The following is a 21,017-nucleotide window of genomic DNA, read 5'->3' on the forward strand; positions in this document are numbered from 1 at the left end:
ATTTATGACAGAAATTGAGAGAGAATGGACAGGTAGAGAGGGAGACAGAAGGAGAGATACCTATAGCACTGTTTCATTGCTTGTGAAGATTTCTCCCTGCAGGTGAGAACTGGAGGTTTGAACCCTGGTACTTACACATTGCAAGATGTTTATTCTATCTGGCTCCCAGAAATACTTCTCTAAAGTAAATACAGTTGACCCATGAACAACATGAGGATTTGGAGTCACTGCATTGTCTTCCCCTACCCCCCACTGAAGACCCACATGTAATTTGTATTTGACTGTCCATAAAAGCAGTTCAGTATGAAGAGAGAGGATTCAACCAACAGGAGTTGTCAGATGGTTGAATCCATGAATGTGGAACCCAACATCCACGTCCCAAGAAAAGAAGATAAAGGGGGTAGGGCTGCAGTGTCACACCCAGTACAGTGCACATATCACCATGTCTGAGGACCCACGTTCAAGTCCAGAGTCTCCACCTGCACAGGGGTGGGATAGGGAAGCTTCATGAGTGGTGAAGCAGTGCTGTAGGTGTCTCTCTCTCTCCTTCTCTCCCTCTTCCGTCTCCATATTTATAGCCACTGGTAGCACTGGATTGACCATGCACCAAGCCCCAGTGATAACCCTAGTGACAACTTACTTAAAAAAAAAAAAGGCAGAGTGGTCTGGCTGCTCACCGTAGAATTGTCATCTGTTTGCTGGTCGACTGCGGCTCTATATTGGGGAGAAGAAGCAGCACTGTGAACGAAGAAGCGGCCTAAGACTTCGGCTTAAGGTAGGAGAAGATGGCCCGAACCAAGCAGACGTGCGTGTAAGTCGACGGGTGGAAAAGCGCCCCACAAACAGCTGGCAACTAAAGCCGCCAGAAAAGCGCCCCCTCTACCGGCGGGGTGAAAAAGCCTCATCGCTACAGGCCCGGGACCCCGGCGCTGGGAGAAATCCGTCGCAATCAGAAGTCGACGGAGCTGCTGATCCAGAAGCTGCCTTTCCAGAGGCTGGTGAGGGAGATCACTCAGGATTTCAAGACCCACTTGAGGTTTCAGAGCGCTGCCATCGGCGTGCTGCAGGAGGCTAGTGAAGCGTACCTGGTGGGTTTATTTGAAGATACTAATCTGTGTGCCATCCACGCCGAGAGTCACCATCATGCCCAAAGACATCCTATTGGCTCGCCGGATACGGGGGAGAGAGCATAAGCAAAGGCAGTTTATATGGTGTTTTGTAGTAAATTCTGTAAAATACTTTGGTTTAATTTGTGACTTTTTTGTAAGAAATTGTTTATAATATGCTAAAAAAAAAAAAAGAAATATATGTATATATATCTCCCCTTTCCCTCTCAATTTCTCTCTGCTCTAGCCAATAAAATGGAAAAAATGGCCCCTCTCTATAAATAAATAAATAAATATATATGAGATACCCATCTCTATATACATATACCCTTATACCTATACATATGTGTATATCTGTGTATAAGTGTATTTTCACAGTTCTAACCCATGTTGTCTGACAGCCAACTGAATTGGAATGGGACCTGAATTCTGCAGATACAGAAGCTGCATTCGTGAGAGGCTAATTGAATCCTAATATCTACCTCCAGTCAGCGCCAGGGACTAATTGATGTGTGTGCAGATCTTCAAGATCTTTAGATGAAAGGGTCTTTAGAAGAGTCCAGAATTAGGGTGATGATCTCAAAGCCTCATTCCATGTGACAAGGCACCTCTCAGATTTTCTCAGGCCAGGAAGAATTCAAGCCACTCCACCTCCCATGGGAATTAGGAGGTCACTTTCCAAAAACACCAGCATTTCCAGGGGAAACATACTTTAAAGCTAGAGGCATTGAAATTCTAGTATAAAACAAACAAACAAAGAAATAAATGTAGTTTCCTGAACAAAACAAAAACCAAAATGCTTCTTTTCATCTTCCAGCAGGAAGACATTAGACTCTAGATGCAGTTTTGTGCTTTGCATCTTAAAAAAATATATTTATTTTATTATGTATTAATGAGAGAGATCAAAGATGATAGAGCCAGAATATTGGGGGTCCGGCGGTAGAGGACCTTTGCGCCAGACTTTGCGTAAAGCACAAGGGCTGGCGCAAGGATCCCAGATTCAAGCCCGGGCTCCCCACTTGCACGGTGGTGGCTTCAAGAGCAGTGAAGCAGGTCTGCAGGTGTCTATCTTTCTCTCCCCCTCTTTGTGTTCCCTTTCTCTCTCCGTTTCTCTCTGTCTATCCAACAACAATGACATCAATAACAACAACAATAACCACAACAACGATAAAACAACAAGGGCAACAAAAAGGGGAAAAAATAGCCTCCAGGAGCAGTGGATTCATGGTGTAGGCACCAAACCCCAGCAATAACGCTGGAGTAAGAAAAAAAAAAGAACCAGAATATCGCTGGGGATAGAACTCAGGACCTTATGCTTGTGAGTTCAAGTATTTATTTACTGTCCTCCCCTCCTCCCTCACTTCATCTTCCCTTTCTGAGGGAATGTTGGGGTAACAAACTTAGTTGTTCACCAGCCTCCATTTCTCTCTCTTTCTCTTTTTCAAATGAGTAACTCTTTTTTTAATGATAATTTTTTATCTTTATTTATTTATTTTGAATAGAGACAGAGAGAAATTGTGAGGGGAGGGGGAAATAGCATGGGAGATAGACAGAGAGACACCTGCAGACCTGCTTCACCACTCGTGAAGCTTTCCCCCTGCAGGTGGGGACCAGGAGCTTGAACCCAGATCCTTGTGCACTGTAATACACGTGTGCATTTAACCAGGGGCACCACCACCTGGCCCTGAGTAACTCTTTTTAAAAAATTAATTTATTTGTGGGTGGGGGAGACAGGATAATGGTTATGTGAAGAGACTCTCATGCTTGAGGCTCCAGAGTTCCAGGTTCAGTTTTCTGCACCACCATACACCAGAGCTGAGTAAATGCTCTGGTAAAAAAATTAAAATAATTTATGAGAGAAAGAGGAAAAGGAGGAGAGAGTACTAGGGAGAAGATGTGGATGTGATGCTGGGTACTGAACTCTAGACCTCATACTTGAGGGTTTAGTTCCTTTGTCACTGTACCACACCCTGGGCTGCATAGCCTCCTTTTTTTTTTCCTTTTTTTTTGGTAAGAACATTGTTCCCTCTTTTTCACGTCACCTTACTCCTGTGTCCTTGTTTTGGCTGACTTGACCATGCCAATTGCGAAATAATTCATTTGCCATTAAAAAAAAATCCTCTCTGAATTCATAGCTACAGCTGCCTCTCTGCTAGATGAGAAGAGAGTTCCAGTACATTCACAAGCCCAGGCAGACAGGGGTACAGTGGTAATTAAGCAGTAAATCCCAACAAAGTGCTTGCTGTTAGGGCATGCCTCAGAGATGCTGCAAATAGTCGCTGTCACCTTCCAGCAACAAAGAGAGAAAGCAGGGGAGAGAGAGAGAGAGAGAGAGAATGAGAGGAGCAGCCCAGTCAAGCTGGGCTTAGACCTGGTAAGATCAGAAAGCCATTCCTAGCTTCTGTTTCCAGGAATGAAAAATCCAGCTCACAAAGAGCCAGGCTTGTGTTCCACACCAGATGCTAATTCCCACCCGAGCAGCAAAATCAGGTCAAACCACTTCCTGGCTGGCAAGGGGCAAGTTTGGTTAGACTAATGCATGGAATTAGAAGTCCTCAGTCTGCTAGGGCTGGTGTGCCAAGAAAGCCTTCAGTTTCATTGAAACAACAACATACAATTCTATGGGGGGTGGGGGTGGGGGGAGAATGACTCCTTTCGGGATCTGGAATGAAAGGTTTAAACCTGGATTGGCTACTAGTTCGTCACAATATCAGGGCACAGTGTGAATGCAGGTGCACTGCTGGCATTTGTCCTTACACAGGGATATCCACACAGGAGGTTCTGGTCTTCTTATGTAGACTTTAGGAAAATAAATAAACACCAGGGCAGAGGCGCTGGCTCGCAATCTCTCACTGCCCTTTGAGCACCATCCAGGACATGCTTCCGTGAAAGGCCGTCCCTCCCTCGGCACCACATAGCCAGAATGGGGCCTTGGAGATCCACTATCCTACCTCCGCCCCCTCACAAAAGTAAATAAATAAGGGATCAGGTGATGGCTTACCTGGTAGAGTGCACATGTTACCATGAGAGAGAACCCCATCCATGGGGTGTGGGGTGTGGGGTTCTTCATGAGTGGTGGAGCAGTGCTCCAGGTGTCTCCCCTTCTCTCTGTTTCTCACCCTCTATCAAAGATCAATTAAAAAGTTTGATTGCAAAAAAGTAACAGTAAATAAATAGTAATAATAAATAAGTTTTTTAATATTTTATTTTATTTTATTTTATTTTGCCTCCAGGGTTATTGCTGGGGCTCAGTGCCTGCACCATGAATCCACTACTCCTGGAGGCCAGTTTTCCCCCTTTGTTGCCCTTGTTGTGGTTATTATTGTTGTTGATGTCATTCATTGTTGGATAGGACAGAGAAAAACGGAGAGAGGAGGGGAAGACAGATACATGCAGACCTGCTTCACGGCCTGTGAAGCCACTCCTATGCAGGTGGGGAGCCAGGGGATCAACCGGGATTCTTAAGCCAGTCCACGTGCGCTTAACCCGCTGAGCTACCGCTCGACCCCCTAATATTTTTTAAAGGGTTTTTTGTTGTTGCGCGGTCTGGTGTCGGGCTGCACCGCGGAGAAGAGAGCGGACGTCCAAAGCAAAGGGGTACACAGATCTTTATTATAGGATGGGGGGGGAGGTTTGGTTCAGACCACGTGGAGCCAGCCAGCAATGGCCGACCACGGGGGGAGAGCAGGGAGCGAGACCTCAGAGAGGGAGAGCCAGAGCCCAGAGAGAGAGAGGGGAGGGGTGAGGGGGCTTTTTATTGGGCGACAACCAGGGGTGACGTGTAGGGCCAGGATTGGTTGAAAGGGGGCACTCTAGGATTTAGCGGAGCATAGAAAAACCTGGGGGCGGAGACTGCATCAGAATAAGTCCTCAGCAACATCTCCTCCTATCCCTTTATATCTAAATGGAAACAGTAAAGAAAAATGGAATGGAGCAGGCTTAAATGTTTTAGAGGAATGCCATGCTCGGGTGGGAAGATGTAGGACTTTCTGTGGAGGAGGAAAGGCTTAAATGGCTGCCAACCTTGTGAGATTTATGCGTCTTCCTGTGCTCAACCCCTCTTTAGAGAGAGAGACTTACCTGGAGAGACTCATCTCATAGGTTTAAGCGCAGCCTGCTCAACCATCTCTTCACAATATCTCTACATCTTTTCTATCTTTCTACCTAGTAATAGCATAAGATGTACAAAGTCTATAAAAGACTATCATGGGGCAGAAACCTTTTGGGCATAAGCCTAAATGACATAACAAAATAGGAAGAGATAAGTAGGGGAGAAGTAAAAGCCAGTGTGGTGTGAAGGGAAGGATTGGTGTGTAAAGGAGCATTCCCTGTTTGGGTGGGGAAAGGGGCAAGGATACATAATGAGGGGGAGGCGGGAGGCATGACCCACCAAACAGAGGGGCTATTTGGCATTGTATAGTCCTCAAGGCAACAGTCTGTAAAGTCTATGAATTACTCAGGATCAGTCTATGAAAAACCAGCAACGTGAAGGGAAGGAAGCTGCTGTAAAATTGTCTAAAGTGTCCAAAGGGTATATCAGCAAGTCCGATAGAAGTCTCAGTCCAAAGTAGGCGACTGGGGGAGAAATGGCAGGGGATGAAATGCTGCATGAGGAAGGTCAGCCTCTGGAATTCTGCTTTTCTGTAGATTGTGAGCTGGAACCGCCAAAACGTGACAGGTCAAAGCAAAAGCAGGAAAGGCAGACAGGCAGTAAAAAGGTTCTGTCCTTGGAGTCTGTGAATCAGATTCTTCAGATCGCGTTGAGTGACATCTAGGGTTTCGGGGGGTGTGCCACGGTAGTCGTGCCATCTAGTGAGTGACGTCAGGGTGTGCAGGGGTTCAGATGGTTTTTCCGGGATTCCTGTGAAAGAAACACAAACAATCTGCTTCTCGTGGTTAGCAGGGCATCTGATTTGAATGCTTTATAGAAGAAGAGGTTTGGTGCCTTGACCAACTGAGTATTGGGGGATGTATCTTTCCTATTCATTTATGATTATATTTTATATTATTTGTCATGGTAGTCAGCCGTTTATCTGGAAGGTCCTGGGTGATTCATGGGGAAAAAGACCTTATCTTTTAACAAAGACTCTAAGGTGTAGGGAAGCGGGAACTATCTTATCCTTTTTTTTTTTTTTTGTATCTTGTATCTTGCCTTTTGTTGCCCTAGTTGTTCTTGTTGTAATTATATTGTTGTTATTGCTGATACTGTGGTTGTTGGATAGAACAGAGAGAAATGGAGAGAGGAGGGAAAGACAGAGGGAGATAAAGATACCTGTAGACCTGCTTCACCGCCTGTGAAGTGATTCCCCTGCAGGTGAGGAGCCGGGGGCTCAAACTGGGATCCTCAAGCCAGTTCTTGCTAAACCCGCTGCGCCACCACCCGATTCCCAGGAACTATCTTTTAACATAAACTCTATGGCCATGCCAATAGCAACCTTGAGGGCACATGTGGCTCCCCACATGTCCCCCTGTCTTATATCATGTTTTGATGTTTGGCGGACTTTGTTTTGTGGCAGGGTGGACTGTGCCTGTCTTAGGTTGGGGATCAGCCTTCCGTCTTACCCGTCATTGGAACACCTGGTCATTTTTGCCCAGTAGTACCAGATGCCCTGTCTTAGGTTGACTGGATAGCGCTAGTTTCCTCTTACCCATCATTGGCTAGCCAGCCCTCTACATGGTGGACGTTCTGATGGAGGGGGGCAAATCCTCCACAGCAACTCAATATTCTGCCATGTCCAGCCTATGATAGTGACTTTGTATAGGTTGCATCTTTATGGCATCAATCTGTTGCTGCAAAAGGCCATGAGCTTGTTAAGAATTATAGGACTGTGGTCCGGGAGGTGATGCAGTGACTAAAGCCTTGGACTCTTAAGCATGAGGTCCTGAGTTCGATCCCTGGCAGCACATGTACCAGAGTGAGTCTGGTTCTTTCTCTCTTTCTCATTAATAAATAAATTTAAAATGTTGAAAAAAAAAGAATTATAGGACCTATTGTGAGCAGAAGAAGTAAAACAAGCTAGGGTCCCACAACTAAGGGTATACAGGTAAGGAAGGGGGAATGTATCCATTGATATGAAGAGGTAGGAGCATATCTCAAGTCTAAGGGAAGCAGTCAGTGAATGTGATGTCCAGGGGAACAGCCATTGTGCGATCTACCATTTCTAATAGAGAAGGTAGTGTTTTACATATCAACAAGTCTATTTAACCTTTTGTTTAGACCAACTTAGTTAAAATATATTGATTGTTAACTAATTTTTACCTCAGACTTTAAATGTAAGTTAATTTTTATCTTTATGAGAATTACGTTGAAAACCTTTTCCATTTAACTTTAACTAATAAGAATTTAGCCTTAAAGCTACTGTTTACCAAACTTTAAACATACATATAAACATGGTCATTAATACACAAGGAGAGAAACCTTTGTTATGAAGACATGTCATTTTAAACACGAATTTAAATCTATACTGTCTTAGTTGTTGGGGGGGGGTTCACCATCCGGAGGTGGCTTCCCGCGCAGCTTCACTTTTAGGAATTGCAGGTTGCGATCTCTGCACAAATCTCTGCATACTCCAGCTTGTCTGCCTTCAGACCGGACCGGCGGCTGGAGATCTCGTGTGCCCAGTTTCGGCGGGGAGCCCGGGGGTCCGGGAGACCCGGGATGGTTCCAGAATTCATAGAAAGAGGGCAGGCAGGCTAGTTTTGTAGAAGGTGTGGGCCTAGGTGCCCAGGGGTGGCGGCCATGATAGGCCACCGCGGCCCTGCCCCATGGCCCTGCCATGTCTGCTGCCCTGCTCGCAGTGGCCGAGCAGCGTGGAGGGATCACGTGTCCAGTGCCCTGTGCCACGCGGTGGAGAGCCGGCTCCTGTGGGCTGGCCTCGGGCTCTTGTGTGTTGGCCTCGGGCTCTTGTGTGTTGGCATAGGGCTCCAGCATGTTGGCATTGGGCTCTTGGGGCTTTTGTGTGCTGGCGTAGGCCTCTTGCGGGCTGTGGGGCTGCGGGCGCAGTGCATGGGGTTGTCTGGGCGCAGCCGGCTGGCTGGCTGTTTAACCAGGTAGAAACGGCAGCTCCGCGCCTCGCCTCCCGTCCGCTGGCTCTTCCCGCTGGCTGTTCTGAGTTTGCCCGAGCGAGTGGAAACCACAGAGTGGTCCAGAGATAAATGTTCCAGAAACAGCAAAACAGTCTCGTGAAGAAAGAGCAGAGGCCTTTGGAGATCTCTTCACAAGCAGAAGAGAAGGCCATAGTGCATAGGTAGCCAAATTGTCTTTACTTATCTGAGAGATGCGCAGGTCAGGTCCACGTGGGCGCCATTTGTTGTTAAAATTCGGAAGGCTCTGGCCGGGCTGGCTGGCTTCACGGCGGGTAACAGAGATGCGGAGACAACGGCTGGGCAGGGAAGCTGTATTTCTTTATTCAGGAACAACGATTCATAAACTAAGACAAACTAATCACCAAACAGAACTCTGCTGTCTCTTTGTGGCAGCACAAGCACTCTTTCTTTTACTCTGGAACTCAGGAACCCTCTCTTACTCTGGCACTCAGGAACCGTCTCTTACTCTGGAACTCAGGAACCCAGGAACTCTCCAACTCTGGCACTCTCAAACTCAGGAACCCTCTCCCTTACTCTCGAACTCAGAAACTCAGGAACTCTTTCACTCTGGAACTCAGGAACTCTCCGACTCAGGAACCCTCTCTCGGGGTTTTTTTTGGGGCAGGGCCAAGCAGGCCCGCCAAATTAATAGGACTCACCCAATTCTCTTGGCGGGGGAGGGCTAGAACAATCTAATGTAAAGCATACGACAATTCCCCCTTTTCTTTTTAACTAAATGACTATAGTATCAAGGGTGTGGGGTGAACAGAAACATATATAACAAAAACCAGCATGTTGCCAAGGGAAGGCCTGAGGGGGCCATATCTGAAAAAAAAAAAAAACATTTCTTGCCTCTGGGGGGCTACTTGCCTCGACGGGCAATTGCATGGGGGTGGGGAACGGCCTAGAGTCCCACAGGCAGCTTGCTGCAACTTACTTACTATGAAACAAAACTTGTTATTAGCATATCTATTGCACGATCCAACATTTCTAATAGAGAAGGAATTTGAGACTTTTACATATCAACAACGTCTTTTAACCTTTTGTCACACCCATTCAAGATGGAGACACACCCTAGGTGTGGGCCGGAGAGGAGACCTCAGGCATGAGAATAATTAGCATAGCCATTGTGCGATCTACCATTTCTAATAGAGAAGGTAGTGTTTTACATATCAACAAGTCTATTTAACCTTTTCGTGTTCCATACCCACACCACGCCCGGCCTGAGGTCTCCGAAACCGCCCAGACACAGGTAAGTGGCATCCGCCCGCTTCTGTGGCCCCACGTTGGGCGCCAGATGTTGTTGCGCGGTCTGGTGTCAGGCTGCACCACGGAGAAGAGAGCGGACGTCCAGAGCAAAGGGGTACACAGATCTTTATTATAGGATGGGGGGGGAGGTTTGGTTCAGACCACGTGGAGCCAGCCAGCAATGGCCGACCACGGGGGGAGAGCAGGGAGCGAGACCTCAGAGAGGGAGAGCCAGAGCCCAGAGAGAGAGAGGGGAGGGGTGAGGGGGCTTTTTATTGGGCGACAACCAGGGGTGACGTGTAGGGCCAGGATTGGTTGAAAGGGGGCACTCTAGGATTTAGCGGAGCATAGAAAAACCTGGGGGCGGAGACTGCATCAGAATAAGTCCTCAGCAACAGTTTTTTGTTTGTTTATTTATTTATTCCCTTTTGTTGCCCTTGTTGTTTCATTGTTGTAGTTATTATTGTTGCTGATGTCATCGATTTTGGATAGGACAGAGAGAAATGGAGAAAGGCGGGGAAGACAGAGGGGGAGAGAAAGATAGACACCTGCAGACCTGCTTCACCGCCTGTGAAGCAACTCCCCTGCCGGTGGGGAGCCGGGGCCTCGAACCGGGATTCTTACTCTGGTCCTTGCATTTTGCGCCACGTGCGCTTAACCTGCTTTGCTACCGCCTGACTCCCTAAAGGGTTTTTTTTTCCCCTTTTGTTGCCCTTGTTGTCTTTTTATTGTTGTTGTAGTTATTATTGTTTTGTTATTGATGTCGTCGTTGTTAGATAGGACAGAGAGTAATGGAGAGAGGAGGGGAAGACAGAGAGGGGGAGAGAAAGATAGACACCTGCAGATCTGCTTCACCACCTGTGAAGTGACTCCCCTGCAGGTGGGGAGTTCGGGGCTTGAACCCGGTTCCTTACTCCGGTCCTTGCGCTTTGCACCACATGCGCTTAACCCACTGTACTACGGCCTGTCTCCCCTAGTATTTTTTTTTATTGCCAACAGGATTATTGCTGGTGCAAGGACTGAACAACTAATTTACAGCTCCTAATGGGCATTTTTTTCCTTTTCTTTCTTTTTTCTCCTTTCTTTCTCTCTTTCTTTTTATTTATTTATACCCTTTTGTTGCCCTTGTTATTTTATTGTTGTTGTTATTGATACCGTCGTTGTTGGATAGGACAAAGAGAAATGGAGAGGGGAGGGGAAGACAGAGAGGAGGAGAGAAAGATAGACACCTGCAGACCTGCTTCACTATTTGTGAAGTATCCCCTCTGCAGTGGGCAGCTGGGGATTTGAACTGGGATCCTTGTGCTTTGTACTATGTGCACTTAACCTGGTACAGTATTGCCTGACTACCACCCCCACTTTCTTTTCCCCTGCTTTGGTAGGATAGAGAGAAATTGAGGGTGGGGGTAGATAGCATAATGGTTATTCGAAGAAACTCTCTTGCCAAGGTTCCAAAGTCTCAGGTTCAATCTCCCACACCACCATAAGCTAGAGCTGATCAGTGCTCTAGTTAAAAAGTGAGCAAGAGAGAGAAATTGAGAGGGGAGGAGGAAATAGTGCAAGAGAAAAGGGAGACCTATAGACCTGGTTCACTGCTCATGAAGCTTCCTTCTTCAGGTGGGGTGCTGGGGCTTGAACCTGGGTCCTTGCACATGGTACTGAGTGCACCACTGCCCAGCCCCTTAAATCAATGTTTAAAAAGGAAGTGAGGGGCTGGGTGCTGGTGACCTGGTTGAATGTGCAAGGGTCTGGGTTTGAGCCCCTGGTCCCCACCTGCAAAGGGAAAACTTTATGAGCGGTGAAGCAGAGCTAAAGGTGTCTCTCTGTCTCTCTCCTTCTCTCTCACCCTATTTCCTTTCAATTTCTGGCTGTCTCTATCCAATAAATAAATAAAGATATATATTTTTAATTTATTTATTTTCCCTTTTGTTGCCCTTGTTGTCTTTTTATTGTTGTTGTAGTTATTATTGTTGTTATCGATGTGGTTGTTGTTGGATAAGACAGAGAGAAATGGAGAGAGGAGAGGAAGACAGAGAGGGGGAGAGAAAGACACCTGCAGACCTGCTTCACCGCCTGTGAAGCGATTCCTCTGCAGGTGGGGAGCCAGGGGCTTGAACCGGGATCCTTACGCCGGTCCTTGCGCTTTGCGCCACCTGCGCTTCACCCACTGCGCTACCGCCCGACTCCCTAAAGATAATTTTTGAAAAAGTGACCTTGGAGGTGGTTCAGAGATCAGAGTGCAAGACTTGTAGGTGTGCGGTCCCTGATGTAATCCCCACTACTACATACTCTTCAAAGGTGTTCTGGTTTTTTTTTTTCCTTTCTCTCCATATGTGTGTGTATGTGTATGTATATGTGTATGTGCATGGAGAGAAAAAGAGATATCTTTAAAATGAAAGAAAGGGAGCCAGGCAATGGTACACTTTGTAGAGACTACACATTACTATGTGCAAGGACCTAGGTTCAAACCCTCGGTCCTCATCTGCAGAGGGGAAGTTTGGTGAGCGATAAAGCAGGGCTGCAAGTGCCTTTTTTCTCTCTCTCTCTCTCTCTCTCCCCATCTCCCCCACACCTCTCAATTTTTCTGTCTCTACCCAATAAATAAATAGATACATAAAATGGAAAAATGGGGGCAACAAAATAGCTCACATTGTTAGCACGCTGCTTTGTCATGTGCATGACTCAGGTTCAAGCCCAGCCCCACAGCACTGAAGGAAGACTCTGTTATGGCCTCTTTCTCTCTCCCTCTCCCTCTTCCTCTGCCTCTCCTTCTCCCTCTCCCACTTCATCTATGTTTCTATTTGGAAAAGTCAACCCTAGTGGTGAAGCTGTGGTGATGACAAGGAAAAGAAGTAGGAAGGGAGGAAGGAAGGCAGGCAGGTAGATAAGAAGAGAGAGAAGGCAGTTCCTGTCCTGAGCAAATGTAAATGAAAGATAACCTAATGGTGCCTCCTTATGCAACATACTGGAAGGTCTCCCCCGAGCTCTAGACAGCTGGTTTATTACCGTTGGAATGAATAGCCCTTCGTAAGTTGCTGACAACGCGTCCTCATTCTCAGCCCTGGAAGGAGTGTTGGATAATATGTGTTCTTGCTCTACATTTTCAGACACCTCCTTTCAGAATGCTCCAAGGTAAAGGGATCAGAGCATATGACCATGGTGTATAGTGTTGTTGTTGTTTTAATCACTTCACGGGGGAGTTACTGTTTTAGGGTACAGCTGTTGACAGATGGGAGTGTAGAGTGTTTCTCAGTGTGGCCCGGAACCATCCCGTAGCCATAGCATCCCCTTGGAATGCCTCAGACATGCAGGTGCTGACAGTCCACGCGGTGTCACGTGAATAGGGCATTGGACTCTCAAGCATGAGGTACCAAGTTCAATCCCTGGCATCACACATGCTAGCCTGATGTTCTGTCTGGTTCTCTCTCTCTAGTTCATAAATTTTTTTAAAAAAAAATTTTTAATTTTTATTTTCTAAAATTTTAAAAAATATTTATTTAGTCCCCTTTTGTTGCCCTTGTTTATTGTTCTATTTACTATTATTGTTATTGATGTCATTGTTGTTGGGTAGGACAGGGAAAAGTGGAGAGAGGAGGGGAAGACAGAAAGGGGGAGAGAAAGACACCTGCAGACTTGCTTCACCTGTTGTGAAGCAACTCCCCTGCAGGTGGGGAGCTGGGGGCTTGAACCAGGATCCTTCTGCGGGTCCTTGGGCTTTGTACCACCTGTGCTTAACCCGCTATGCTACCACCCGACTCCCCCCCAAAATTCTTTTTAAAGAAAGAAATGCAAAGGGGCTAAGGAGAGAGCATAATGGATATGCAAAAAAAAATTTTCATGCCTGAGAACAAAAGGTCCCAGGTTCAATCCCCAGCACCACCATAAGCCAGAGCTGAGCAGTGCTCTGGTGTTTCTCTCTGTGTCTTTCTCTGCATCTCTCTCGAAAATAAAATAAATAAATAAAATATTTTTAAAAAATGAAAAAGGATGGAAGGAAGGGAGAAAGTGAGAAAAAGGAAGAAAGAAAGAAAAAAAAAAAAGAAAGGAAGGAAGGAAGGAAGAAAGAAAGAAGGAGAGAAAGAAAGAAAGAGCGGACCAGGTGGTAGTATACCAGGTTAAGTGCACACAATATGAAACTCAAGGACCAGAGCAAGAATCCCGGTTCAAGCCCCGGCTCTCCACCTGCAGGGGGGTCGCTTCACAAGCAGTGAAGCACGTCTGCAGGTGTCCATCTTTCTATCTTTATCTCCTTCTTAATTTCTCTCTGTCCTGTCAAAAAAAAGAAAGAAAGAAAGAAAGAGAGACAGAGAGAGAGAGAGAGAAAGAAAGGAAGAAAGGAAGGGGAAATTTAAGAACTAGGCTGGGGTATAGCTCAGTGGCACAGTATACATGCAGTCCCTACAAGACCTGGAGCTTGATCCCAAACAAAACAAAATGAATGAAATTAATTAATTAACTAATTAATTAATTTATTACTAGGAGCCGGGTGGTGGTGTACCTGGTTGAGCACACATATTACCATACACAATGACTGGGGTTTGAGCCTCTGGTCTCTACTTGTAGTGGGAAAGCTTTGCTAGCGGTGAAGCAGGGCTGCAGGTGTCTTTCTTTCTCTCTCTCTCTCTGTCACCCACTTTTCTCTCGATCCCTGGTTGTCTCTATACAATAAAGATAATAAATAAATAAATACACAGAGAACCACTGCTTTCTGTTTATGTAATGCGTATGTCTATAATGGGAGAAAATGGGGGTGGGGTGCTTTTATTGTCTGCCTGGAATGTGTTCAGTGTTTGTATAAATCAACATTTTAATTCCTCCCTTGCCACTCGGTTTTGTTTTATTGTTGTCTGTCTGTTTTGAGATAGAGACAGGCAAAGAGAGAATGAAAGAGACCACAGCACCAGAGCTTCCTTTAATGCAGTGGAGGCCAGGCTCGAACCTGGCTCACACATGTGGCAAAGCAGTGCACTATCCAGGTGAGCTTCTTCACCATCCCACCGCTCAGTATTTTCATATGGAAATCAGAAATTATCTAATTGTGTTTCATTTATTTTATAACCACCAGGGTTACCACTGAGGCTCAGTGCCTGTATGATGAATCTGCCATCCCAATGATATATATAAAGAGAGAAGGGGTGGGGGGAGGGGAGAGAGAGAGAGAGAGAGAGACATCTGCAGCACTGCTTCATGGCCCAAGAAGCTTTCTCCCTGCAGGTGGGGAACAGAGGCTTGAACCCAGGTCTTTGCACATGGTAACACATGTGCTCAACTGGCTGTGCCACCCCCTAGGCTCCTTAATTTTGTTCTTTACTCAAGAGTGAAGTAGAAGAACTCAAGAGTGAGCTGATACACTGAAGAACACTGTTTGTCTCTCCTCACAGGGAGCAAAGATTCTTCAGAGAGATGTTCCTTCAGGTCCAGCCTGTCAGAGGTGAAGGTCACCAGGCAGGAGCTTCCCTAGCCGGGGTAGCTGAGGTCAGGGCTCCACAGGCTTGGCACTGCCCAGCAGGCCGAGAACCTGTCCATGTGCTCAGGAGCACTTCCTGGTTTTCCTGGGGAGCCTGCCAGCTCAGGAAACACCTGGCACAGCAGCCACATATGGTCAGAAAGGGACCTGCAAACAAGGACAAAAGTCCTCAGTAACCTTCCATAACCCTTCCATGAACTGTTATCATGGTAAATGGTAAGGCAGGGTGTGCCCAAGGGTTCTGAACCCTTCTGAGAAAGGCCCACTATGAAGAAAGACTGTTCATTGTACTTTGTGTCTATTTATTTATTACATGGGGATGAGGTTTTTTTTTTTTTTTTCGGGGGGGGGGATACGAGTTTCTTATTTATCTTTCTGTTTCTTATCAGTTCGTCTGAGCTAGTTTATTATTATTTTTTCTGGGCTAGTTACTAATTTTATTTTAAATTTTATTATCTTCATTTATTTGATAGAGATAGCCAGATATTGGGAGGGGAGGAGGAAATAGAGAAGAAAAGAGACAGAGACCTGCAGACTTGTTTCACTGCTTGTGAAGCTTTCCACCTGCAGGTAGGGACTGGGGGCTTCAGTCCCCAGCACCACCATGAGCCAGAACTGAGCAGTGCTTTGTTAAGAAAGAAAGGAAGAAAGAAAAAAAAAAAAAGGAAGGAAGGAAGGAAGGAAGGATGGAAGGGCCAGGTGGTGGCCGCACCAGGTTAAGCGCAAATAGTACAAAGTGCAAGGACCAGTGCAAGGATCCTGGATCAAACCTTGGGCTCCCCACCTGCAGGGAGGTCGCTTCACAAGCGGTGCAGCAGGTCTGTAGGTGTCTTTCTCTCTCCTCTATCTTCCCCTATCCTCTCACTTTCTCTGTCCTATCATAAATAAATAATTAAATAAGCAAACAAATAAAAACAAAAAGAGAAAGAAAGGAATCATACTGTTCTACTAGCCTGTACGATATTTTGGTCAGGAAATCTTTTCCACCAAGATTATCACTGGGGCTCAGTGTCTACACCATCACTTTCCCCATTATATTATTTTTGAATATTTAATTTATTTTTGATAGAGACAGAAAGAAATTGAGAGGGAAGGGCGAGATAAAGAGGAAGAGAGAAAGAGAGAGACTTGCAGCACTCATGAAGCTTCCCCTCTGCAGGTGGCACCAGGAGCTTGAACCCAGGTCCTCGTGCACTGTAATATGTGCACTTAACCAGATGTGCCATTGCTCAGCCTCGGAGTTTCCCCCTCTTTAGATAAAGGACGAAAGACAGAGGAGAGATACTGCAGCCCCACTCCACTGCTTGGACTATGGATAATTACTGTTTAGTGAGACATTAAATTTCAATTCCAGTGCTGAGACAGGACATTTCTGGAAGACAGACCCTATGCTAGCTTTGCTTTACAATTCTAGTATTAAAAATTTGTCATGTGGGAGCCAGGCAGTCGTGCATCGGGTAGAGTGCAGATGTTAGCATGTTTGAAGACCTGGGTTCAAGCCCCTAGTCTACACCTACAGGAGAGTAGCAGTGCTGTAGATTCCTCTCTTTCTCTTTCCCTCTCTTTTCCCCACCCACAACTGTGTCTCTATTGCTCTCTGTATGAGAAAAAGAAAGGGGGGGGGGGAGCCACTGAGCCCCACATGATTACCCTCGTGGAACACAAAAAGTGCTTCTTAATGTAACACTGTTAATGGGGTTGTAAGAATGACAATAGCCAGTAAGTCACTGGAAACCCACGTTGCTGTGATAATGCAAAGAAGGCAATATATAGGGCAACCAGTGGTGATAGCATTTAGTGACATGTCACCCCAAATGAAGACCCTCTCTTCCTGTTGCTATCGAGTATAAAGTGATGGGCTTCTAGAATAAGCACTGACTGCAGTCCAGCTTCCTCCAGGTTCCTCTGTTGTCTTCCTAAATCCCTTCCCTGCTACCTCTCAGCTCCACTTCACTCCTGCCACATCCTGTTTGATCCTGACCAATAAGGGATGGAGGGTGGAGTCGTGCCTTTGCTGGCGGCCAAACATCCTGGGTCCCTGCTCCAGGCTCCACCCTCCCACACCATCCATCACCCAGCATGGACTCCACAGCTCTTACCAAGAAACAATTTTTCCATCCTTGCTGGTGAGCTCATTGTTCCTGGGGCTATAGCCATCTAGAAGGCCACTGTTGCCAATTTGGGAGTTTCTAACAGTTTTGTGGCTCAGGAAGGCCCAGCCTGTTCCATTGTCTCCTGCCATGAAGACAGGAGTGCCCACCTCCGCTCATCTTCTCTGAGCTCAGATGAGGCTGAAAACGCAGAAGTGCCACCTGCATGTGGCACATGGTGACAATCTGTGAGTTCCCTGGTTTGGAAGCCTTGCTGTTATTTCTGAGAAGTGCCATTGTGCACAGCACTGTTTCCTGTTCTTGTGGGCCAGAGAGACATTTTGGTTCACTTGAGCCCATCATAGCATTGCCACACAGACACTGTCTGTCTGGTGTTGTCACTTCCGGGCAGGGAGCCAGTGTTCCATGTCACCTCAGGGTACTCTGACAGTACCTTTCTTGTGGCGACTGAGTCCATCCTCCAAGAGCAGTTGTACAGGTAGAGTTGGTCTATGGGAGAAGATGGGCAGGAACAGGGCCTACATGGTTCACAACACCTAATATGGTCTAGTGAGGACAGCACCACTGTTTTGACAGTAGAGGAACTGACCCCCCCACCACACCCATTTACCACTTAATTGTCATAACCCTCTATGTCTCTTCCTGTCACCTCCTGGTCTAACATCATGAGGTGGGTGGCAGGAACTATCTCTATTTCTTCTATAACTACTGAGCCACCTGGCCACCTATCCTTTTCAGCTGAGCACTGTCACATATTGAAGCCACTCAGTGAATCAACTACCTTTTTAGATCTTTGTTGCTACTCACTTGCACTATATACTTGGCCACTGCTATTTTTATTATTATCACTCTCCTTTATTTTTATTATTATTGCATAAAGAAATTGAGAGCGGAAGAGGAAGTAGAGGGAAAGAGACAGACACCTATAGCCCTACTTCTCCACTCATGAAGCTTTCCCCTGCAGATGGGGACCAGGGGCTTGAACCTGGGTCCTTGCACATGGAAATGTGTGTATTTAAATAGTTACACTACCACCAGCCCCCCCACTATTTTTTTTAAGGTTTATTTACTTATTTGACAGGACAGAGGGAAATTAAGAGGGGAGGGTTAGACAGAGAGGGAGAGAGACACCTGCGGCACAGCTTTGCCATTCAGAAAGCTTCTCCCCGGCAGGTGGAGACTAGGAGTTTGAACCTGGATCTCTGTGTATGGTAACGTGCTCAACTGGGTGTGCCACCACTTGGTCCTTCTTCTTCTTCTTCTTCCCCTTCTTCTTCTTCTTCTTTTACTTTTTAAAATTGTTATTGTATAGACAGGAATTGAGAGGGGAAGGGGAGACAGAGAGGGAGAGTGACAGAGAGACACCTGCAGCCCTGCTCCCCCACTTTTCCCCTAAGGTGGGGACCAAGGGCTTGAACATGCAACCTTGTAAACTTCAATGTGTGTGCTTAACCAGGTGCACCACCGCCTGGCCCCCCTTCTCCCTCTTTTTAATGTGGTGCTGGGGAGTGAACCCAGGAGCTGGTTCATGTCTGATCATACTTTTGAGTGATTTTCCCAGGTCATTTTGCTCACTCTTTTTATTTTAGAGAAAGGAGAGGAGGAAGAGACAGAGAAAGAACAGACCACTGCATTACTTCACCATCCATGGTGCTCCCGCCTGGTGTCACGTATCAGAACCAGGGCTTCATGCTCAGTGAGGCAGGTGCTCTCTATTAATTTCCTTATTAAATACTTGTTTATCTATTTGTGGGGGGTGGAGGGGAGAGCATCACTCTGGCATGTTGCAATTCCAAGGATTGAATTTAAGACCTGCCTCTTGCTTAAGGAGTCCAACATTATCCACTGCTCCATCTCCTGGGCAGCAATTTCCTCATTATTTAAATGAATTTAATAATTATCAATCCAAGTTGAATGCTGCAGCCTTAGGATAGAGCATCACATTAGTGTAAAATGTGCTTCTTTAGATGTACATTGAGAGTAATAAGTTTTTTGTTGTTGGTTTTTTAAAATATTTTACTTATGAGAAAGGAGGAGAAAAAGGACCAGACATCACTCTGGTACATGTGCTGCCAGGGATTGAACTCAGGACCTCATGGTTGAGAATCCAATGCTTTATCCACTGTGCCACCTCCTGGACCACGTGGTTTGTTTTTTTTCCCCCAGAGCACTGCTCAGTTCTGGTGTACAGTAGTGCTAGGTAGTGAACCTGTGGTTTTTGGAGCCTCAGGTAGGTTGGTTCTCTGCATAACCGTGAAGCTATCTCCCCTGCCTTGAGCTTTCTACCTTAGTAATTACTAGCTAACTAATATTGGCTTGTCTGGATGCTCCCTGTAAAGCCTAATAACATATCTATTGCTTAGGAAATCTGTCTGAAAAGTTAGTAACAAGGGACAGGTCCTGCTTTGGTACACCACACGGGAGTACTATGGCTCTGGGGAATTTTTTTTTTTTCTCTCTCTCAACCCCCCCCCCCCCACACACACACACATTTTATGGTGGTAGGGGGGTTGGTCTTGGAACTTTGGAGTCTCAGGCATGAAAGTGTTTTTGCATAACCATTGTGCTGTTCCCCCTACCTTGTCTCTCCCTCTTTGTCTCCCTATCTGAAAAAGTCTAGCAATGAGCAATGGCAGAACAAAAATTGGAAGAAAATTACTAATTGCTTATTTCATATTTTAAATGACATATCTATTCAATTCTTGGGATTTTTTAAAAAAGCAATAGGAACTTAAATGCAACAAAGAGGAAAAAAAGCAAACCATTTTATAAGATTTGAGGCTTTGGGAGAACTCCATACAGTGTTAGTAATAAGCACTGTGAACTTCCCTTAAAAAGGACTCATTCTCACCACACAAGCAAAATTCACTGCCCTGAAGCAAAAACGTGTAAACCCAAACTGATTTTCTATCTAGTTACATGGAGAAAAGGAAGACCCCAGACCTTTAAAATGTTCGGTTTTGAGCCCAAGAAAAAAGAAATCGTGGGAAAACAAAGCAAAAACAAAACAAAACAGAGCTCAGGTCTCAGCTAGTTTCATTCAATAGCTCCAGCACACAAAGCCTGGGGGCGGTGGTGTTGAGGGCAGGTCAGAACCTCACAATCAACCCTCCCCCCCACACCCCTCCTTCCAAACACTGCTATCTTGGCACAACTTTATTATTTTATGTCATTTTTTTTTCTTCTTGAGCTACTGGAGTCCCCGTGGAGGTCCCTTCTCTCATTTCCTCTCCTGTTTACGTAAAACAACTTTACAGGCCTTGAGATTCTATTTTTGCTCATCTCGACACAGCTAAACGATTTCTGAGTTTCATGTTCTTTTCCCTTCAGCAGCGTTTCATTTGCCAAGCAGCTCGACACAGAGCGAGCGGTTCTGCGGGCCAAAGCAGACACCGTCTAACAACCCTCCTATCTTCTCACCAGTGGCTTTTAAAATGAAGTTCAGGGGAGCTAGACACGCCATCATCTCCACACATTAAATATTGAGGGGCTCCTTTGGGTTCCCAGAGCCTGAAAGTTCTGCTCTGCAAATCTGCACGAGGGTTTCCGTAGTGCAGGCAAGTTACAGCAGATTTTTTTTTTTTTTTTGGAAGCAGTGTTACTACAAGCGTCACTGCCTTTCACAAGGGCCCACTTGCTAGGAAATATTTGAAAACAGCTGAAGTGGAGAAAAGGCAGAGCGCAAAGAGGTGGAAATACGAATAAAATGAGCGTGGCTGGCAGAGGGAGGCCGTAGCTGCAAAGGTCGACGCTGCCTGGTAAAAACCCGGAGCACCGGAGCAGGCGGAGTGTCTGTTTAGAGATCTCCTGAGGTCGTTTCCTTCGCCCCTCGGGCCGCGAGAGCTCCCAGGGGCTGAGGAAGCAGCCGCCCCGCCTCCCCCACTTCCGGGACTGCAGCTTCTCTCCTCACGCCTCCGGGGAGCGGTGCCTTCTCAGGCCACGGCTCTTGAGACCCAAAAATAACTACACAGATGTGAAGAGAAGGGCCAAAGCCTGCGG

At 46.2% G+C, this 21,017-nt stretch overlaps 1 pseudogene; it reads left to right on the top strand.

Moving 5' to 3' along the window:
* The first annotated feature begins 328 nt into the window (after positions 1 to 328).
* On the top strand, positions 329 to 1,595 carry LOC132538917 (histone H3.3A-like; annotated as a pseudogene).
* The last annotated feature ends 19,422 nt before the right edge of the window (positions 1,596 to 21,017 follow it).

This window comes from Erinaceus europaeus, chromosome 6 (assembly GCF_950295315.1).
Source record: "Erinaceus europaeus chromosome 6, mEriEur2.1, whole genome shotgun sequence".
Classification (NCBI taxonomy): Eukaryota; Metazoa; Chordata; class Mammalia; order Eulipotyphla; family Erinaceidae; genus Erinaceus; species Erinaceus europaeus.